The 21,089-nt window shown below is 38.9% G+C and overlaps 1 protein-coding gene across 2 annotated transcripts in view; it reads left to right on the top strand.

Moving 5' to 3' along the window:
• The first annotated feature begins 2,769 nt into the window (after positions 1-2,769).
• Positions 2,770-21,089, top strand: part of znf592 (zinc finger protein 592) — a 98,725-nt gene continuing 80,405 nt past the window's right edge. For both annotated transcript variants that reach the window (XM_039773406.1, XM_039773407.1), the window contains exon 1: positions 2,770-3,397. The gene's annotated coding sequence lies outside the window, so the exon portion shown is untranslated. The remainder of the gene's footprint in view (positions 3,398-21,089) is intronic.

Raw genomic sequence — 21,089 nt, forward strand, 5'->3', positions numbered from 1 at the left:
ATGGATTTTAGGAGGCCTGGGCCCCTCATGGACCCCGTGATCATCAGAAGTGACTGTGTGCAGAGGGTGCAGACCTATAAATACCTGGGAGTGCAGCTGGATGATAAATTGGACTGGACTGTCAATACTGATGCTTTGTGTAAGAAAGGACAGAGCCGATTATACTTCCTTAGAAGGCTGGCGCCGTTCAACATCTGCAATAAGATGCTGCAGATGTTCTATCAGACGGTTGTGGCGAGCGCCCTTTTCTACGCGGTGGTGTGCTGGGGAGGCAGCATAAAGAAGAGAGATGCCTCACGCCTGGACAAACTGGTGAGGAAGGCAGGCTCTATTGTAGACATGGAGCTGGACAGTTTGACATCCATGGCAGAGCAATGGGCACTGACCAGGCTCCTGTCAATAATGGAAAATCCACTGCATCCACTGAACAGGATCATCTCCAGACAGAGGAGCAACTTCAGGGACAGACTGCTGTCATTGTCCTGCTCCACCGACTCCAATGTCTGTCTGTTATACCTTCGTTGTTATCACTCTTTAATTTAATATTGTTCTTTATCAGTATGCTGCTCCTGGAAATGTGAATGTCCCCTTGGGATTGATAAAGTATCTTTCTATCTATCTATCTATCTATCTATCAGGTAGGACAAGCTGCTTAAGAACAGTCTCTCTCTGTTCTGATATAGTAGGAGAAGGCAAGACAGAAAACAAGGTTGACAGCAGGCGTCTGGGGTGTCAAATTAAAAAAAAATCAGAAAATAATTCTAAAACTGAATGTACAATAATTGTCTCAGTTATTATGAAAATATTTTTTAATTTTCATACCCACAAATGAACATTTTTAAAACCTTTCTGTAAATCATAAATCATTTTTAAAGTGCATGTATGAATGAATGCATTATCTCCACACAGAGTATGCCTTCAAAATTTGGAGTAAAAAAAATATATAATTCCACTTGAGTAGGCTGAGATACTCCCAGCCTGGCTATAAATTCTCCCCATTGCAATTAATCCAAGGAAAAAAAGAACTTGCACATCCGCTGGAATAACATGATTGTAGATAGTACAACTAGCTTCAAGGGATGGAATGAACTTACAGAGAGATATAAGGATGATTCTTGAGAGCTGATCACCTTGACTGAAAAAGTCTAGCCAATCACTGAAAAACAAGATTTTCTGTATAACAAACTGATGGCAAAGTGAGCCAGTGTAAAGCCAGTACAGCCATGGCTTCATTTGTCGTGACGCCAGTGTTTTACCTTCAACTTTAGTAGAGGAAACCTAAACAAGAAATGCATTTATTACTGCTGTTAAACCTGCAAAGATGACATTTGCAATTAAGTCTGCTAAAAGCTAGTTACTGCAGTACATGCAAAAAGGTACTCTAGCCGTCAATATGATCGCCGTCTGTCATAGCAAATCCACGACAAAGAAAAAAAAAAAAGAAATGGCCCATACAGTGCTACTATGTAAATTTTATTTTAGTGAACAATTCCTACCAGAGTTATTGATGAACACTGATAAAACTGTCTTTATGGACCAAAAAACTATAGGCCTGCAGTTAGTTACAAGGCAAACACGATGCAAAATATTTGAAACGGGTGAAGTCATTTTTTTCGGAAGTTACCGTTGAAGATAGCTGTCCGGGCTCAGCGCATCTATCTCAGAAACCACTCGTTCTAAACAGTTGCTTTGCTAGGATGTACTTATCCGGGAGCTCCACACTACACAACTTGAAAAACATATCGTTTTTCGATGATAATTGACGTTTTTAAGATATGATAATCAGTTTCCATTTTCCATACTGACAACAATGCTACAATAGCGTCGTGTTTACCAGCGCAGACTCAGAAATCCAAACTTAACTGCTAATTTTTGACCTCATCACCAAATTTCTATCTATATGGAAAAAATACAAAGTACAATACCATGAAATATAATACAGTAGAAAATAAACGGGCGTTAAAATGCATATGTACCCAAGATGATCATTGCCATTGTAAAGCACAACCGGTACGTTGTATTTTCTTATCATAATTACGCTTTTTGGCATGAATACCTGTCTTTGTATAATATTTTAAATGATGCAAACTCTACCTCTGCCAGTTAAAATTTTAAATAAGAAAAATACAGAAGTGCTTCACTACCCGTGAAACAATATAAAGAGCTACTGTTAACACTATTCACTACAATTTAAAGTAGTTCTGCTTCTGTCGACACGTGGAATGTCAACGTCTAACTGCCATTTGAGAAGAGGGAAAGATGCGCTCCCCTTCCCTGCCGCCGTATTCGTCACACACTAACTGCGCAAAGCCACCGTCGCTCTCCATTGCATAACCCATCGACGAGAATGAGAAGGCGGGAGGCGCTCAGATATGAGGTTGGCTTTCAACATGCCTGAAAATAATTGTGTCACACAGGGATGAATGTTTTGATTTGGCATCCAAAAGCAGATTCTTTGAGATAATTTAGAACAAATTGAACGCATATCTGAGCGCAAATATGTGCACAGACATATAAAGGGTTAATAGGCCAGTGATACACATTTCCCAATGCATGAAACACTGAAGTGCTATTGAAATACAACTTATTGTTTAACCCCATAGATGCCATTCGTCAATACGGATGTGTCGAGCTCAACATAAATAAAATAAAACAAAACAAAAACTTTATCGCATCTGTTTTAACACCGAACGTGTGCATGAATGAGCGAAAATGAGCAGGCATCGGGACAGCTGTTGGAAGGGAAGGTTGGTTGATTGGGGTCCTGAGGGCATAGGCGCTTTCAGCTGAATCTGTAGTATACAGGAAGGGTTTGTGTGTTGTAGGACAGAAATAAAATGCACGCGCAAAATGTTCGACAATTCAGAGTAGTAAACTGAGAAGTCACATCATTGTTGTGCGGATGAATCAGAATATTACGAGAAGGTCTGAAAAGAATATTGCAACGTTTACTTCGGTTCTGGTGTTATCTGGAGAATCGATTCGCAAAGGCCGACAAGCGTAAACATCCACTATATACAGCTGTGTATTTAGAGGCACTCTTCCTGAAAATGCCCATATTTTAACGTGAAGGCATCACTTGATATGTATTCAGTACTTAAACGAACTATGCATGCGTATGGCTATCTAGGAAAAAGAGTCTCACGTGTATAAGTGAAGCACATGCAGTCGTTGGCGTTAGTTTTTATTTACCATTTTAAAAGAAAATATGGACATCTGAAGGAGCACGCCTGCAGCTCCAGTTCAGGGGGATCACAGCAAACGGCTGTAGACATCCATGCTGAAATCTCTGGCATTTAGTTGTGAAGATTGGAACAGCCCCAGTCTGAACTTTTCCTTCTGGTTTTGAGGAGCAGCCATGAAATCACGTGACACAACTGAATAAACGGCCCCAATGGTTAGTACATCAAAGATATTAATTCTTTGTATCATAACGTTTACTCTTTTTTGCAATTCAAGTGGGAGAGACACACCAAAGGGTACAAATAGACTGTCTCTTGGCTTGAAATATGTGGTATACATTTATGTAAAGCTCACGTGCAGCGAAAAGTACCCTTTTTACTGAATGTTTTTATTGTGAATCGTTGTATTTTTTTCTTTTCTGTACATTATGACAACGTTTAAATAGGAACTAATTTACAGTCTCTCAGTGTGCTGTCAACGTATTTTCTTTTGTCACAATTATAATTTCTGAGTTTAGGAGACTTTTCTGATTTATGAATTTGCCATTATTATTTTAAGTTGTGTATGTGCGGTGGAATTTCATCCTCCAAAACCGATGTAATAGATTCACCATGCATTTTCTGAACAAAACAGTTTGTTAGTGATGAAGTCTAATACAGCAACGTGAAATGCATTGTTTTTAATATTCAAGAGCCCAGTTAATTGTAATCTAGTTGCCCACATTTTATTTGATGCTACAACCCCATTTCCAAAAAAAGTAGAGACACATTGTAAAATGTAAATAAAAACAATGGTGCAAATCATGTAAACGTTATGCAGTATTTTCAGTTAAGCAAAGACTACATATCATGCTGAAACCTGAGAAATTTTGTTTTTTGAAAAATGTGATCATTTTGAAATTGCCATCAACAAGTTTCAAAATATTTGGTACAGGGCATGGTTACTGTTGTGTTACATCTCCTCTTTTCATTGCACTCAGTGTAAACATTTGTGAACTGAGGAAACTAATTGCTATAGTTTTGAAAGTGAAATGTTGTCCCATTCTGCCTAAAGCAGGATTTCAGCCACTCAACAGCTCAGGGTCTCCTAGGTTGTATTTTTTGTTTAATATTGTGCTAAATCTTTTCAATAGGTGACAGGGCTGGACTGCAGGCAGGACGGTTTAGCACCCAGACACACTTACTACAGAGCTATGCTGTTGTAATATGTGCAGAATACAGTTTGTCATTGTCTAGCTGAAATAAGCAAGGCCTTCCATTAAAAAGATGTCATCTAGATGGCAGCATATGTTGCTGCAAAGCCAGTATTATATTGTTCAGCATTAAGCAAGCTACCCATGCCATGTCTACTAATGCACCTACATGCCATCATTGATGCTGGTTTTTTAACCTGTGCGCTGATAACCTGATGGTTGGTCACTCTCCTCTTTTGCCTGGAGGATGTGGCATCCATGATTTCCAAAAATAAATTCAGATTTTGATTTGTCAGACCGCAGGACAGTATTCTTCTTCAGCTCAATCTATCTTAAGTGAACTTCAGCCCAGAGAAGGTAGTAGTGTTTCTGAGTCATGTTTATATGTGGTTTCTTTTTTGTATGGCAGAATTTTAACATGAACTTGAATGCACCAACAAACTATTTGTAGAAAATGTTTTTGGAAAGTGTTCCTGATTCCATTGCAGTGATTTCTACCACAGAATCCTTTCTGTTACCAGAAGATCATGGCTATCCAATATTGGTTTTCGGTATTGTCCCTTGCATGCAGAGGTTTCTCTGGATTCTTTAAATCTTTTAAAGGAGTTATGCACCGTAGATGGCGAAATCCTCAAAATCTTTTCAATTTTACATTAAGGAACATTATTTTTAAATTGTTGCACTATTTGTCTGCAGTCATTCTTAGTGCTGAACCCCCTCACCGTCTTTACTTCTGGATGCACTTTTTATACCTAATCATGTTACTGACCTGTTGCCAATTAAACTAATTAGTGGTGAGTTGTTCTATCAGGTGCTTTTTTAGCATTACACACATTTACCAGTCTGTTGTTCCCGTCATAACTTTTTTGAAACCTGTTGCTTTTGTGAAATTAAAAATGAGCATATAGTTTTCATAAAACAATCTCAATTTCAACATTTAATATATTCTCTTTGTTCAGTTTTCAATTAAATATGGGTTTACATGATTGAAAATCATTGTATTCTGCTTTAATTTACATTTTACAAAGGGTCCCAAATTCTTTGGAAATCTGGTTGCATCGGAGGTAAAAGTAAAATTTATCAAAAAGTGCTGTAATGCAGAGTCATGCATTTGCGAGATATCTACATTTTTAATAAACCTGTTGCAATTCTGTTTTTTAATGTGCATCATTGAAATAGTTTCTGATAAGGATATGCTCAAATATGCTGTGAAATGAACTGGTGATTCTTAAAATTACCCATGTGTGTGTCTACATGTTAGAACTAGTTTGTGTGTGGGGAAAAAAGGTATCATGATTAGTTTACCTTTTACTTTGTACAACTCCTGAGTGTGAATGATAGCGTGGATTTAAGTTTCCTGTTTAGGATTATTATACATGGAGCTTGCGGCTTTAGAACCAAAAAATTAATTAGGTTGCTAGAAATGTACATATTTCAATCCAGGAATTAGTTCTGTCACGTTGCTTGTCAAATGCTGTTCTTCAGGTGTAAATCATCAACGTTTAGGCTACTAAGATACAAAGAACCTTTTTATTTCAATTTCAAGTCGGTTCAATTTAAAAGCATATATATATATATATATATATATATATACACACACATACACATATACACACAGTGGTGTGAAAAACTATTTGCCCCCTTCCTGATTTCTTATTCTTTTGCATGTTTGTCACACAAAATGTTTCTGATCATCAAACACATTTAACCATTAGTCAAATATAACACAAGTAAACACAAAATGCAGTTTTTAAATGATGGTTTTTATTATTTAGGGAGAAAAAAAAATCCAAACCTTACATGGCCCTGTGTGAAAAAGTAATTACGCCCTGAACCTAATAACTGGTTGGGCCACCCTTAGCAGCAATAACTACAATCAAGCGTTTGCGATAACTTGCAATGAGTCTTTTACTGCGCTCTGTAGGAATTTTGGCCCACTCATCTTTGCAGAATTGTTGTAATTCAGCTTTATTTGAGGGTTTTCTAGCATGAACCACCTTTTTAAGGTCATGCCATAGCATCTCAATTGGATTCAGGTCAGGACTTTGACTAGGCCACTCCAAAGTCTTCATTTTGTTTTTCTTCAGCCATTCAGAGGTGGATTTGCTGGTGTGTTTTGGGTCATTGTCCTGTTGCAGCACCCAAGATCGCTTCAGCTTGAGTTGACGAACAGATGGCCGGACATTCTCCTTCAGGATTTTTTGTTAGACAGTAGAATTCATGGTTCCATCTATCACAGCAAGCCTTCTAGGTCCTGAAGCAGCAAAAAAAACCCCAGACCATCACACTACCACCACCATATTTTACTGTTGGTATGATCTTTTTCTGAAATGCTGTGTTCCTTTTACGCCAGATGTAACGGGACATTTGCCGTCCAAAAGTTCAACTTTTGTCTTATCAGTCCACAAGGTATTTTCCCAAAAGTCTTGGCAATCATTGAGATGTTTCTTAGCAAAATTGAGACAAGCCCTAATGTTCTTTTTGCTTAACAGTGGTTTTGCGTCTTGGAAATCTGCCATGCAGGCCATTTTTGCCCAGTCTCTTTCTTATGGTGAAGTCGTGAACACTGACCTTAATTGAGGCAAGTGAGGCCTGTAGTTCTTTAGACGTTGTCCTGGGGTCTTTTGTGACCTCTTGGATGAGTCGTCTCGGCGCTCTTGAGGTAATTTTGGTCGGCTGGCCACACCTGGGAAGGTTCACCACTGTTCCATGTCTTTGCCATTTGTGGATAATGGCTCTCACTGTGGTTCGCTGGAGTCCCAAAGCTTTAGAAATGGCTTTATAACCTTTACCAGACTGATAGATCTCAATTACTTCTGTTCTCAATTGTTCCTGAATTTCTTTGGATCTTGGCATGATGTCTAGCTTTTGAGGTGCTTTTGGTCTACTTCTCTGTGTCAGGCAGCTCCTATTTAAGTGATTTCTTGATTGAAACAGGTGTGGCAGTAATCAGGCCTGGGGTGGCTACGGAAATTGAACTCAGGTGTGATACACCACAGTTAGGTTATTTTTAACAAGGGGCAATTACTTTTTCACACAGGGCCATGTAGGTTTGGATTTTTTTCTCCTAAATAATAAAAACCATCATTTAAAAACTGCATTTTGTATTTACTTGTGTTATATTTGACTAATGGTTAAATGTGTTTGATGATCAGAAACATTTTGTGTGACAAACATGCAAAAGAATAAGAAATCAGGAAGGGGGCAAATAGTTTTTCACACTAGTGCTGTGCGATATGACCAAAATCTTATATCCCAATATTTCATTTCATATCCCGATATCACGATATAGTACATTTTCTTTGTATTCAGTGAATAGTTTATATAATCACCACTCCTTTTTTTTCATTTAAATTAAAAATCAAAAATGAGAAGTACTCAACTTGTAATTATTTCTGTTCTTTTATTTAGAACATTTGAGCAAATGTTTGACTTAGAATGGAAACATAAAATGTTAATGTATCAAATATAAAACACTTTTCAAAAACAAATTACTAAAGGCCCAATATAAAATACTGCTATATAAAATGCCTGACATAAACAAAATGTGAACTGTAGCAGCAATAACTCTCACAACATATATTAAATATAAAAGGATCAAAGCACTAACAACTAAACTATATAAGGCCAATAAACCCTTTAAACAAAATAAATACAAGTCTAACATTAACTGTCAAAACCAAATGTAAACATTGTATTTCAAACTGTAGCAGCAATAAGGCTTACGACAAAAATATATTAAATATATAATATTAAATATAATATTTTTTAGGCTACATTCTAGTAAAATGTTTATTTGCACATCGTAGTGTGGCAAATCTCCGTTAATGAGTTACAGCTGATCGCCCCGTGCGTGGGACTGGACGGCGCTAATGTGTTGATGCCGTCCAGCCCCAAGCACGGGCGATCGCGTAACTCGTTAACGGAGATTTGCCGTTAATGCAGTTGTGGCGTAAGCGTAATTTTAACAAGATTAACGCTGACAGCAAACGCTGCAGGGAAAATTATGCCTTAAGCAAATTGTTTTGGTAGCAATTAATCTTCCAAGCTTTTAACATGCTCGTTTAAATAGTACCTTTACAACTGTAATATCCTACGTGGCCTGCCTCTCAGTTGTAAACTCTCTGCATGGTCGCTCACGTGCTTTGGCGGAGGTGGTAGAAGAGGTTTGTCGTGTTGGAGTCTGTGGTAGCGATCGGTTTGCAGCATAATTTGCACAGTACCGTTTTCTGGTCCGTGTCAGACTCTTCAAATCCAAACCATCTCCATACTACAGAGGTAGCCCCTCGTTTAGGAACAAGTTCCTTCTGTGTGGAGCTACCTGGTGTTGCCTCGTCTTCATCAGCCATGCTAGTGTGTCTGCATCCACGTGGCAGGCCATCAAAACAATGAAAAAATATTGCCGTAAAAAGTTTATTTTGCGACACCGCAGAAACAAACGATAGTGTAATGTGCAGCGATAGACGTTTTCTTTTTTTTTTATTTATTAATTTTATTACAATCAATACATAGCAATCAAGTTTTTACAAAAAAAAATTATGCTAAGAACAGATCGATCCCCACCCTTGAGAGAGAGAGCAAGCCAAACGGTGTAAAATTTAAGGCTTGTAAAAATACCTAAATCAACAAATTCTCTGTGCTTTATAAACTCATTTCAAAATATTACTGATTAGATCCTGCCATGTTTTGAAAACAGTCTGCACAGATCCTCTGAGTATTTGATTTTTTCCAATTTCAAATAATATAACACATCAGTTTCCCACTGACTTAAAGAGGAGAGTTTGGGTTCTTCCAGTTTATCAGAATAAGTCTGCGTGCCAACAGTGTAGTGAATGCAATCACAATTTGTTTGTCTTTCTCCACTTTAAGACCCTCTGGAAGAACCCCAAACACAGCTGTTAATGGGTTAGGAGGGATTGTGAGTCCAAGGCTGTCTGAGAGGTAATTAAAAATTTTTGTCCAGAATAATGTTAATTTGGTGCAGGCCCAGAACATGTGACCTAGTGAGGCTGGGGCTTGGTTGCAACGTTCGCAGGTTGGATCATGCCCTGGAAACATTTTGGAGAGTTTTAGTGAGACAGATGTGCTCGATATATAATTTTGAGTTGTATAATTGTATGCTTTGCATATGGAGCTTGAGTGAATTCTCTGCATTGCTACTTTCCACTCCTTTTCTGATATATTAATTGAGAGGTCATTTTCCCAGTGTCCTCTTGGATCTTTGAAAGGAAGGGATTGTAAAAGGATTTTATATATTGTAGAGATGGAGTCTAACTCCTTGAAATTGAGCAATAATTTTTCCAGCGTGGATGAGGGTGCAAGATGAGGAAAATCTGGAAGGTTCTGTTTAACAAAGTTCCTGATTTGAAGATAGTGAAAGAAATTTGTAGCTGGAATGTTAAATTTGGAATGTAATTGTTCATAGGATGCAAAGACGTTGTCTATATAAAGATCTCTAAGCAAGTTAATTCCAAATTTTTCCAGATATTAAAACTGCATATGTTTGTGAGGGTTGAAAGAGGTGGTTCTTTTGCAGGGTGCCACAGAAAGAAGCTTCTCCGTCTTAAAATGCTTTCTACATTGGTTCCAGATTCTAAGTGAGTGGAGCACAATTGGGTTATTAGTGTATTGCCGATAGCGTGTGTTTATTGGAGCACAGAGCAGGAATACAAAGAAGTACTGCAGGATTTTACTTCTATTGCGGTCCATGCCTGTGTATGTTCTTCTATTTGTGTCCAGGTTCTTATACTGTATATTTGCCCAGTAATAAAACTGGAAGTTAGGTAGAGCCATGCCACCTTCTGCCTTTTGTCTTTGTAGGGTCGCTCTTTTGATGCGTGGATGTTTTGAATTCCAAATAAATGAGGTTATTGTTGAATCTAATTGCTTAAAGAACGATTTATTAATGTATATTGGTATGTTTTGAAATAAAAAGGAGCTTAGGAAGAATATTCATCTTAACAGTGTTAATTCTTCCAGCTAGTGTGAGATGAAGGGTTGACCATCTATGCAAGTCTTGTTTAATTTTTTCCATGCAGACAGCGAAATTTTGTTGATATAGAGCTTTATGTTTACTTGTGATGTTTACCCCGAGGTATTTAAACTGTTCTGCAATGATAAAAGGAAGGGTGTCTAATCTAATATTATATGCTTGAATTCACGGAAAGAGTACACTTTTATTCAGATTAATTCTGAGACCAGAGAGCTTTTGAAATTCTGTGAGTGCTGCTAAGACTGCAGGCACAGAATTTTCTGGGTCCGATATATACAGTACCATGTCATCTGCATATAATGAGATTTTCTGTTCCAGTCCTTCTCTGCTAATCCCCTTTATCTGATCAGTATTTCGACAATGTATTGCCAGTGGTTCAATGGCAATTGCAAACAGCAGTGGTGACAAAGGGCATCCTTGTCTTGTGCCACGTTCTAGTTTAAAGTAGTCTGAGCAAATGTTATTGATGCAAACTGAAGCTTCTGGGTTAGTATACAGTAATTTAATCCATGCACAAATGTTCGGGCCAAACCCAAACTTCTCCAAAATAGTAAAAAGGTATTTCCATTCAATCACGATAGACGTTTTCATATTGTCATCCGATATATAGCGTTATATCGAACAGCCCTATTTCACACCACTGTATATATGTGTGTGTGTGTATATATATATATATGTGTGTGTTTGTGTAGGTTTTAAAATAAACCAGATTTGTAGCGTAACAAAAAAGTGACATAAAAACGTCACCGTTGCACTTTTAGGCTTAGGATTTTATATATACACACAGTGGGTACGGAAAGTATTCAGACCCCCTTCAATTTTTCACTCTTTGTTATATTGCAGCCATTTGCTAAAATCATTTAAATTAATTTTTTCCCTCATTAATGTACACACAGCACCCCATATTGACAGACAAAAAAAAGAATTTTTGAAATTGTTACAGATTTATTAAAAAAGAAAAACTGAAATATCACATGGTCCTAAGTATTCAGACCCTTTGCTCAGTATTTAGTAGAAGCACCCTTTTGAGCTAATACAGTCATGAGTCTTCTTGGGAAAGATGTAACAAATTTTTCACACCTGGATTTGGGGGATCCTCTGCCATTCCTCCTTGCAGATCCTCTCCAGTTCTGTCAGGTTGGATGGTAAATGTTGGTGGACAGCCATTTTTAGGTCTCTCCAGAGATGCTCCATTGGGTTTAAGTCAGAGCTCTGGCTGGGCCATTCAAGAACAGTCACAGAGTTGTTGTGAAGCCACTCCTTCGTTATTTTAGCTGTGTGCTTAGGGTCATTGTCTTGTTGGAAGGTAAACCTTCGGCCCAGTCTGAGGTCCTTAGCACTCTGGAGAAGGTTTTGTCCAGGATATCCCTGTACTTGGCCGCATTCATCTTTCCCTCGATTGCAACGAGTCATTCTGTCCCTGCAGCTGAAAGACACCCCCACAGCAGGATGCTGCCACCGCCATGCTTCGCTGTGGGGACTGTATTGGACAAGTGATGAACAGTGCCTGGTTGTCTCCACACATACCGCTTAGAATTAAGGCCAAAAAGTTCTATCTTGGTCTCATCAGACCAGAGAATCTTATTTCTCACCATCTCTGAGTTCTTCAGGTGTCTTTTAGCAAACTCCAAGATAGAACTTTTTGGCCTTAATTCTAAAACGACTTAAGTCTGTCAGTTTCTTGATCTGTTGACGATCAGCTTTTTGTGGAGCAGTGACTACAGTCTCCCAGACGCTCTTCAGAGAGGTGTATTGTTTTTCTCCCCCGTAAATCTAGCGTTTAAGAAGTGCCCACAAGTTCTCGATAGGGTTTAGGTCAGATGAGGAAGGGGGGCCATGTCATTATTCCTTCATCTTTAAGGCCTTTACTGGCTGGCCACGCAGTGGAGAACTTCGATGCAAGTGATGGAGCATTGGCCTGCATAAAAATCATGGTCTTTTTCCTGTATCACTGTTTGAAGAAAGTGTCTTCGAAAAACTGGCAGTAGGTTTGGGAGTTGATTTTGAGTTCATCTTCAATGCAAAAAGGTCCAACTAGCTCATCTTTAAAAATACCAGCTCATACCAGTACCCCACCTCCACGTTGGGTGGAGCTCTGTGCCCATTACTGATCCACAGGTCCATCCATCTGGTCCATCAAGAGTCACTCTCATCTCATCGATCCATAAAACCTTTGAAAAAAATCTGTCTTCAGATATTTCTTGGCCCAGTTTTGACGTTTCAACTTATGTTTCTTCTTCAGTGGTGGTTGGGTTTCAGCCCTCCTTACCTTGACCATGTCTTTGAGCACTGAACACCTTGTACTTCTGGGCACTCCAGGTAGGTTGCAGCTCTGGAATATGAAAGTACTGGAGGATAATGGGTTCCTGGTAGCTTCACGCTTGATTCTTCTCAAATCTTTGGCAGCTAATTTGCGTCTTTTGTTCTCAACACGTTTCTTGCGACCCTGTTGACTATTTGCAACAAAATGTTTGATGGTTCTGTGATCACACACCAATATCTTAGCAATTCCAAAAGTGCTGCATCCCTCTGAAAGACTTTTACAATTTTTGACTTTTCAGAGTCAGTTAAATCTCTTTTGGCCCATTTTGCCTGAGGAAAACTAGCTGCCTAATAATTCTGCACACCTTGATATAGGGTGTTGATCTCCTTAGGCCACACCCTCCCTCATTACACAAATACACATCACCTGACGTGCTTAAATCCAATAAGCATTCAAGTTAATACAGCTTGGAGTTGGAATATACGCATTAAAAATGATGATATGGTCAAAATACTCACTTGCCTAATAATTGTGCACACAGTGTATATATATATATATATATATATATATATATATATATATATATATATATATATATATATACAGTGTATATACACACACACACACACACACACACACATATATATATATATATATACAAATTTACAGTATATGCCTATATACTTGCGGATAAGTTGGGACTTGATTTTACAGTATAATTTCTGGTATTTTATAATGTCGTTGTATAATTCGAATGTGGAAAACTCACGCTATTGGTACAAGGGATTATGATTTGCTAACGCCCACCTGAGAGAATAACCACAGAGCACACTTTTTTTTTTCTTCTATGTGGATGTGGCAATGTGCTGTATCAGCGCGTGCTCCTAACCCCTCTCTTTTTCTCTCTATTGTGCCTTCGTGACCACACAGTAGTACCTGAACTATTCCGAAGCAACATTTGCACTGATTTCTGTTTTTTGTATCTCACACCCACATACACCTTTTATTGTAAGGGCATCCCTTATCTACGATGGAGCGTTCAATCAGGAGAAAATATGAAGCTGGTTTTAAATTAAATGTCATTGAAGTAGCTAAAGAAATTGGTAACTGTGCTGCTGTAAGAAAATTTGATGCGTCTGAGAAACTGATGCGAGATTGGAGGAGGCAAGAAGATGTAAAAAAAAATAAATAAGTGTCGCATTTTTGAATTGGCGTATAAGTCGGGGTCTGATTTTATGATTGATATTTTGAGTTTCAAGACTTATACGTGAATATATAAGGTAGCTGCATAAACCATGTGTAATGTAGCCAGAAGAAGGAACAAAAAACACTTTTTTCAGAAATAGAAAATATCTAATCTTAAATACTAATAATTACAGGCAGTCCCCGGGTTACGTACGAGATGATAATAAATGTTATTGTTGACCGACTGTAACCAAGTGCTCTGCCAATGAATGATGGAGTTTCACCTCTCTCTAACCTTTTTTTTTATTTCTACTTTATTTTCAATGGTTATGTTTTTTCTCTTCTTTACTGTATCACCAACACTTGCATCAGATTTGTGTTTCAGAGACATTGTTGAAGGGTGAAGACAAAAGATTAAGACGAGCTCTTCTGCACAGCACCGCACACGCTATCACAGCAGGAAGGCACCAGTCGTCAACACGTCTGATTTACTGACAAGAGACCACTTCCTGCTATGTGCGTAACAGTACAAGCAGGCTTCCTATTGAGAATAAATCGGGCATCGACGGGCGGTTCTTCACCAGCCCATCTCACAGTCACCTCCGCTACAATATGCTGCCTGCAGCGTCCACACACCGAAAACGAACACGGTGTGGCCAAAGGCGGGTAGTGAATCGCCCCCATTCAATAGGCAGCCATCTGATGCACACTACAATGCTACCCCCTGCCGCCCCGTTCACCCTCCATGGCCACCGTTCAGCCACAACCGGGTCACTGCTTGCAGCATTACCATATGCACACCGAGAACGAACGGGACAGCTGTATGTGGTGGGCGGCCAGTGAAACCGTTTGCTGTCAGGAGCCGCACGAGGGACACTACACTGCGCAAGCAGCGAAATTGCCCCCCTCCAGCCTCTGTCCAGCCACTGCTTGCAGCATTACCAGCCACCTACCGAGAACGAATGGGACAGCCGTGCGTGGTGGGTGGGCAGAGAAAAACTGCTTGCCGCCAGGAGCCGCCCAAGGGACACTACACTACACTACACTACACTACACTGCATGAGCAGCAAAATTGCCCCCCTCCAGCCTTCGTCCAGCCACCATTTGCAGCGTCCCCAGGCCGAAGATGACTGTGCGGCAGTTACTGAGGCACATCTGTCGCAGCTGCGGCCCCGTTCGTATGTCGTAGGTCGGATGTCCGTAACCTGGAGACTACCTGTATTTGTTATTTAGTTAAAAATTCCAGAATAACAGAGTATTGAGTATTGTTTATTCTTGTATAATATGGCGAGTTACTCAGTTATGTCATGGGTGGTACAGTGGTCAGCAGTGTTGTCTCAAGGATATAACATGTTAAATTTGAATTTTGTTCCCAATGTGAGTGTGTGTCTGCGTGAATGAACTCTGTGATGGACTGGCAGCCCATCTAGGGTTTCCTAGATAAGCTCTGTCCCTTTACAACCCTAATGGGGATTAAACTGGTTTTCAGTAAGTCATCAATTGCACCAGTTATTTCTGTTTTCGGAAACTTTCTGTGCTACTTCAGATACACTGTTCAACATGGCTGTGTCCTTTAAGTAAGTGTCAAGTCAAACCTCCCAGAGTAGTTTTGTAAGATTCTGAATCAGTTATGTATTTATTCTATTTACACATGCAGACTAACATATTTGAGGGCTACGTGATCTTGGTATAATCTAGGTCCATATCTAGCATAATTGGTGAAAGTTTAACAGGTTACTTTATGTTTGAGTAAAGACTCAAGATTGTTGGGTCACACATGCAAAATATTATGACAACTATAAGCAATACACAGTAACAGTGATGTGAGTGTGACAGTCTGTATTAGAGAGTAGACTGAACATTTAATACAGTTTTTTTGTACAAAGTTAGGTCTTTTTGAAAAGTGTATGAAATTCAACAAATTGATTATGCTCTGATTCAGAATTCATACCATGTTATTTTACCAGTGTAGAGTCAATCTCTACTCCAAACGTAAGTTATATCTGACTTATTGCACATAGTATAGTAAACTCTGTTAACCTCATTTTTGTTTGCGTTGTGGTTTTGGTGTGCCCGAATTATAACTTCCATATTTTATAACATTATTTAGCTAGACATTTTAATGTGCATGATTTTAAAATTTTGATTTTTTGAGTTTTCTATGTTATCTTCATACATGTTTAAGTGTGTTTCTTAAACTGGCTGTTTGTGGGTCACTGGATAATAATTATTATTGGAGTCCTTAGATGCCTCCTTGGTTAGGGCTGAAAAACTCATCAATATCCTTGATAATAATTGATGATGAAAATAGTTGCCAAAATATTTTATCAGTTAGTTTCCCTAATAACAACATTTATTTCTATAGCACATTTTCATACAAAAGTGCTTTACAAAATGTCAAAGAAGTAGTTACATGCAAAAAAAAAATTCAAAATAGATAAGAATAATAATGAATAAATACTGTACAAAAATAATGTCCTCTTACATAAGAAATATGTACAACTAGCAAAATACCCGCGCTTTGCAGCGGAGAAGTAGTGTGTTAAAGAAGTAATGAAAAAGAAAAGGAAACATTTTGAAAATAATGTAACATGATTGTCAATGTAATCAATATAATTGTTTTGTCACTGTTATCTATATACTAGCAAAATACCCGCGTTTCGCAGCCTTAAAATTTTTATTAAGAAGAAAATTAAACCTTTTTAAACTGAGGGAAAATATACCAATTATTATTTGTTAAGGATCTCTTTGTATACCACATTGTGAGTTCGGCCCTCCGGCTGTAATATGACCAAGCTGTGCGCTGAGCTTACTCTTGAGCATGCAATATACAGTTGACCATGTGAACAGTAATCTTGTTTCAAATCTCACAGCTTGGATTGCTGCTGTCATAATCGGTTTGAGTTTCATGGTTTGTTTCAATTACGACAGTATTTGCAGGACTTGTTGTGTTGAAGTGACATTCGGCATCTGTCAAGCGTTGTAAGCATACAACCGGTTTCATCGATAACTTCACATCCAGCTTTTGAGAGTTTAAACATTCATAGACATCAAAGTGTCCACTACTGAAATCGTCACCTGTGAATCTAAGATGTTTAAGAGGCACTGGCGGTTGCTGAAAGGTGTAAAATATTTGGCCATTTCGGTGCACTTGAAAGCGACTGAGAGAATGAAAAGTGAATAAAAAAAAAAAAGCTAACCTTTACCAGGATCATAAATTGCACCGGCTGTTACAGACTGAAATCAAAATGTATGCTTTTATTCTAAAACAGTAAGACTAAGAGCAGTTTACTTCTCAAAACGGAGGGGTGCAGGATCGAACTCGTGACCTCTTGATTCCCAAGCGGGGCTGATTCTATTGAACCACGGAGACAGTTACAATAAACTGCTGTCAATGTCGCATGTTAAGGCGGCTTTTTGTTTCTGCAGTTATATTTTTGAATAAAAGTGCAATTGTGTTATTCTTGTGAAAATGTTTCTTTGCTATTTGGACTTCAGGCTTCATACATTATATAGTTTATGCCTACATTTTGTCATCTACTACTAGAATATAAAAAACGTTTCTGTTTTAACAATGTGTTGACACAGATTACTGTAGAAATGGAACAGACATGAAATGCGTGTGTTCCAAATAACGATCTATTATTTCCACTCTAAAACTCCACTTCACTCCCAGATACTCAATCAAGCTGAAGTTCGTGCACGTTCTAAATTGGTGGGGGGATGGAATAGCCGGCTGCTCCAAGCTTCTCTTTATCAGCACATTTAGAAGACAAAGGACGCTGGCGGAGAGGTGTGAAGGGATTTAAGAAGCAGTTTAAGGTGGGACGGAATTACGAGTTTTTTCATTGGCTCTGGTAATTCTAGTGTTAATTCTACGTGGCACTGATTCAACAATTGATAGGATAGCATCTTGCAGTTGATGGAGATTTGTGGGATGCACATCCAGGGCACGAAGCTCCCGTTCCACCACATCCCAAAGATGCTCTATTGGGTTGAGATCTGGTGACTGTGGGGGCCATTTTAGTACAGTGAACTCATTGTCATGTTCAAGAAACCAATTTGAAATGATTGAGCTTTGTGACATGGTGCATTATCCTGCTGGAGGTAGCCATCAGAGGATGGGTACATGGTGGTCATGAAGGGATGGACATGGTCAGAAACAATGCTCAGGTAGCCCGTGGCATTTAAACAATGCCCAATTGGCACTAAGGGGCCTAAAGTGTGCCAAGAAAACATCCCCACACCATTACACCACCACCACCAGCCTGCACAGTGGTAACAAGGCATGATGGATCCATGTTCTCATTCTGTTTACGCCAAGTTCTGACTCTACCATTTGAATGTCTCAACAGAAATCGAGACTCATCAGACCAGGCAACATTTTTCCCGTCTTCAACTGTCCAATTTTGGTGAGCTTGTGCAAATTGTAGCCTCTTTTTCCTATTTGTAGTGGAGATGAGTGGTACCCGGTGGGGTCTTCTGCTGTTGTAGCCCATCCGCCTCAAGGTTGTGCGTGTTGTGGCTTCACAAATGCTTTGCTGCATACCTCGGTTGTAACGAGTGGTTATTTCAGTCAAAGTTGCTCTTCTATCAGCTTGAATAAGTCGGCCCATTCTCCTCTGACCTCTAGCATCAACAAGGCATTTTCGCTCACAGGACTGCCGCATACTGGATGTTTTTCCCTTTTCACACCATTCTTTGTAAACCCTAGAAATGGTTGTGCGTGAAAATCCCTGTAACTGAGCAGATTGTGAAATACTCAGACCGGCCCGTCTGGCACCAACAACCATGCCACGCTCAAAATTGCTTAAATCACCTTTCTTTCCCATTCTGACATTCGGTTTGGAGTTCAGGAGATTGTCTTGACCAGGACCACACCCCTAAATGCATTGAAGCAACTGCCATGTGATTGGTTGATTAGATAATTGCATTAATGAGAAATTGAACAGGTGTTCCTAATAATCCTTTAGGTGAGTGTAAGTACGTACATTGGTTTCGGTTAGAGCAGGGAAGCCGCCTACCAAATTTCATGAAGATGGGGCCATGAATAAGAAAGTTCAACAATGGCGGATGTTGTTGACCGTTATGACCGTTACGCGTAGAATTTCGAAATGAAACCTGCTTAACTTTTGTAAGTAAGCTGTAAGGAATGAGCCTGCCAAATTTCAGCCTTCTACCTACACGGGAAGTTGGAGAATTAGTGACGTTGGAAAGTTCAATATGGCGGCCGACAGTGGCGTCATACCACCAAAATAAATGCATTACATCGGTTTTGGTTAGCGCAAGGAAGCCGCCTTCCAAATTTCGTGAAGATGGGGCCATGAATAAGAAAGTTCAACATGGCGGACGTTTATGACCGTTCTGGCGTAGAATTTCGAAATGAAACCTGCTTAACTTTTGTAAGTAAGCTGTAAGGAATGAGCCTGCCAAATTTCAGCCTTCTACCTACACGGGAAGTTGGAGAATTAGTGATGAGTGAGTCAGTGAGGGCTTTGCCTTTTATTAGTATACTAGCAAAATAACCGCGCTTCGCAGCGGAGAAGTAGTGTGTTAAAGAAGCAATGAAAAGAAAAGGAAACATTTTGAAAATAACGTAACCTGATTGTCAATGTAATTGTTTTGTCACTGTTGTGAGTGATGAGTGTTGTTGTCATATATATATATATATTTACACACACATAAACATATATATATATATATACATATCTATACATATACACATATATACATACATATATATCTACATATATACACACACATATATACACACACACATACATACATACACACACATATATACACACAAATACATATATATATATATACTGTATATATACACACACTCATATATATAAACATATATATACATATACATACATATCTACATATATACACACACAGCTATTTCGTATCAGTGCAATACGCTGTTTGTTAAAACGGATGACTCCCGCTCTTACGTGCAATAACAAATCAAATCATTCAGTTGTCTTTGCTCATATGTCATTTTAGAGCTGGACGCCTGGCATCTTTTTTTGGCCACAGGTTCGTTTCTGTTTGCTGTGAGGTTCTGTGTTGTGGAGATTCTCAGGATGGATTGCAGGTGCTCATCAGTGAGGCGACTCCTGTGTGCTGTTTTGTTAGTCTTTATCACTGAGAAGAGCTTCTCACACAGATATGTGCTACCAAACATGCACAAGGTTCGAGCCGCATGTAGACGGACTTTTTTTGTTCTTCAAAGTCACCAAAGCTCCGTGCAAACTCAGTGCGCAGTACGCTCAGTTTATCAGCAAAGTGCGTATTTGGGAACACCGTAGTGACGACTTGGTTTAACATTACTTGGCAACAGGGAAAGTGGGGCAAGGTGCATTTGTGTCTCCCATAAAAGCAGCTTCACTTGAAATCACTTTGTGATTGTGCATGGGTAAAAACGTCCGCTGAAGTGTCAGATTCTTATTTAATTATTCTGCTTTCTGTATCTTCTGCATTGCATTCAGGTTACCCTGATGCAAGGCAGCTGAAGCGCTGCATTATGGGATCTGTAGTTTATTGTGTTACCAGCGCTTCATATACCCGGCCATTAATAACAATAATACAGTATATAAAATGATCTCGGGCGGATATAATTACACCGGGCGGATGTGGCCCGCCCTTGAGTTTGACACATATGGACTAAATAGAACTTGAAAAGATATATTTTTCAAATGTGATCGCTAATTCAGATAGAGTTGACGCGACTACAGCCTGCATGCCTCAATGAGTCATCCTCCCCTCGCTCTTACTTTTTTACCGTTTATCTAATGAATACACTGAGTATGGCTTTACCAAAACAATCATTGATGGCGAATAAAGTATCCATTATTCGAGTATGTAGATCGGGATATATATATATACCCGCGTATCGCAGCGGAGAAGTAGTGTGTTAAAAAAGCTAGAAAAAGAAAAGGGAACATTTTAAAAATAATGTAACATGACTGTCAATATACAGTATTTGTTTTGTGAGTGTTACTGAGTGTTGCTGTCATCAAGGATTTGATTATCATTATTTCTTTCAATCAGGTTCGTATTTGTAGGATGTGTTGTGTTCAAGTTACATTCCGTGTTTGTCAGTCGTTGTAAAGATTGCCGGATTTCTTTCATCGATTTGTTTCTTACTGCATCAATGAACAGCTCGTCTTCTTCTTTATCTGAGACCTGACACATTGCATGCACGGGTTTTTTGTTTTTACACTGTCTTCCTTTAGCGGGACATTGACTTTTTCCAACGTGTGCTT

Source organism: Polypterus senegalus, chromosome 12 (assembly GCF_016835505.1).
Source record: "Polypterus senegalus isolate Bchr_013 chromosome 12, ASM1683550v1, whole genome shotgun sequence".
Taxonomy (NCBI): domain Eukaryota; kingdom Metazoa; phylum Chordata; class Cladistia; order Polypteriformes; family Polypteridae; genus Polypterus; species Polypterus senegalus.